General features: G+C 42.0%; 1 non-coding gene across 1 annotated transcript; it reads left to right on the top strand.

Moving 5' to 3' along the window:
• Window positions 1-972: 972 nt before the first annotated feature.
• TRNAY-AUA lies at window positions 973-1,044 on the top strand. Its single transcript has one exon. It is a non-coding gene; the product is annotated as a tRNA-Tyr (tRNA).
• Window positions 1,045-2,358: the final 1,314 nt, after the last annotated feature.

A 2,358-nucleotide genomic window follows, 5' to 3' on the forward strand; every position in this document is an offset into this window, starting at 1 on the left:
TGGGGTGCCATTGCCTTCTCTGAGCTTTAAAGCTAAACTCTCACGGAAGTTTTTACTAGGTAATATTTTTTGGTCAGAGACCCCAAAGATTCTGGGCAAAGGATTTATACGCAAACAATAAAGTAATGTGAAGCGGTGAGGTCAGTGACTAAGGTCTGGCTGGTGAGGGGGTAGGGAGTATTGAAATCTCCCAGGGCATCTGACTCTCTCCGCGAGTGTGGGCAAAGCAGTCCAGAAGCCCACAAACAACAGGCTGAAAGCAACCAGCAGGAACAGTCCATTATGAGCAAAAGCTTATTTGTACCATTTTTCATAGAGAATTGACTCATGGACACAGCAGGGGAAGAGGAGAGTGGGACAAAATGTGAGAGTAGCATTGACATATATACACGACCATGTGTAAAACAGATAGCTAGTGGGAAGCTGTTGTATAGCACAGGGAGCTCAGCTAGGTTCCCTGGAGGGTGGAATGGGGGTGGGTTGGGAAGGAGGCTCAAGAGGGAGGCGTTATATGTATACTTAACGCTGATTTGTGTTGTTGCACAGTTGTACAACGGAAACTCCCTGGAGGAGGGCATGGCAACCCACTCCAGTATTCTTGTCTGGAGAATCCCCATGGACAGAGGAGCCTGGGGTTACAGTCCATGGGGTCACAAAGAGACATACCCAGCAGAGTGACTAAGCAAAGCACAGCAGAAACTAACACAACATCGTTAAGCATTTATACTCCAATAATAATTTTTTTTTTAATTTCAAAAGACAAAGAAGCAAAAGCTCATAGGAGCTGAGGTTGCTGCACTCAGAAGGAAAAGAGATCCCAAGCAAAGTATCAACAGTGTCTGCTCCAGGCATTGTCTCCAGCTCCACAAGTGTCACTTCATCCTATCACAGCAGGACGGGAGAAGGATATTTTCCCCTTTGGTCCCCTCCTAGGGCTTGTGCAATTAACTTCTAGTATTCTACACCAGGGCTTCCCTGGTGGCTCAGGGGTTAAAGCGTCTGCCTATAATGCAGGAGACCCGGGTTCGATCCCTGGGTCGGGAAGATCCCCTGGAGAAGGAAATGGTAACCCACTCCAGTATTCTTGCCTGGAGAATCCCATGGACAGAGAAGCCTGGTAGGCTACAGTCCAGAGGGTCGAAAAGAGTCGGACACGACTGAGCGACTTCACTTTCACTTTCACTATTCTACATTTAAAATATCATATTCAGATTTCACCTTAATCATGTTACTTGCCTGCTGTGGCTCCCTGTGGTTTAGAGGTTCAAGTCCAAACACTTCAGCTTGACAGTCAAGGTTTTCAAAGACATCATCCTAAACTCTACTTAGAGGCTAGGTTCCAAAAATGAGGAAAGACGTTGTGTTTGAAGCAAAGTGTTAGCTGTTTCTCTTACATCTGACACCTTTCTACCTCCATCCTTTACTGAAGCCAACCAACCTCCCAGCACTGCCTAATCAGCAAATCTCCATCCATCTAAGTCAACCTTGCAAAATCTCACTCTCAGTGTGTTATTTGGTACAATCCTTTCTGATCACATTTACTTAAAAGAATACCTTGTCCTCTGAGATACCATTACTAGTTTTATCTCAACTATGCATTTGGCAATATTTATCCTGTGAAATCTTTCCTTTGAAGTTCTTTACTGATTTTAATTAACAGACTTCATTTTTTTAGGCTAGTTTTTAAGTTTATAGAAAAACAGAGCAGAAAAGTAGGAAGCTCCCATATACTCCCTGTCTCCTCTGCCTTTAATTTCCATTATCATCATCTTGTATTTGTGTGGTACACTTGTCACAACTGTGGAACCAATACTGAGCCAAACTAATCTATTAGTTCACATTAGATTTCACTCTCTGTGTTGTCCAGTTCTCTTAATTTTGACAACTGCACAAGGTCATGTGTCCCCCATTATATTCTCATACAGAAGAGTTTCACTGCCTAAAAATTCCCCTGTGCTTCACCTGTTTACCCCTCCCGACTCTCCATCTGAACCCTTGACAACCACTGATATTTTTACTGTTTCCATAGTTTTGCCTTTCCAGGAATGCCTTATTCAGCTATTTTTAAATCTCACTACTGTTCAAAAGTTCATGCACTTGTTTCCTACTTCCTCAAACAGATGGAAAACTTCTCATTACATATTAGCATTTGCTAGAGAAAGAGCCATGTGCCTGTAGACTTTAGTAAATATGCACTGATTTTATTTGAATGAACTTGGAATCATCTTTCTTTTCTCTCTAGGAAAATTACTAAAATACCTATATTTTGAAGTGGAGAATTGCCTTTCCAGTATGAGACAGATAAAGGTTCTTAAAGATAAAGAAAAGAAATCTTACCAAACAAAATGAACAACAAAA

This window comes from Bos indicus x Bos taurus, chromosome 12 (genome assembly GCF_003369695.1).
Source record: "Bos indicus x Bos taurus breed Angus x Brahman F1 hybrid chromosome 12, Bos_hybrid_MaternalHap_v2.0, whole genome shotgun sequence".
Classification (NCBI taxonomy): domain Eukaryota; kingdom Metazoa; phylum Chordata; class Mammalia; order Artiodactyla; family Bovidae; genus Bos; species Bos indicus x Bos taurus.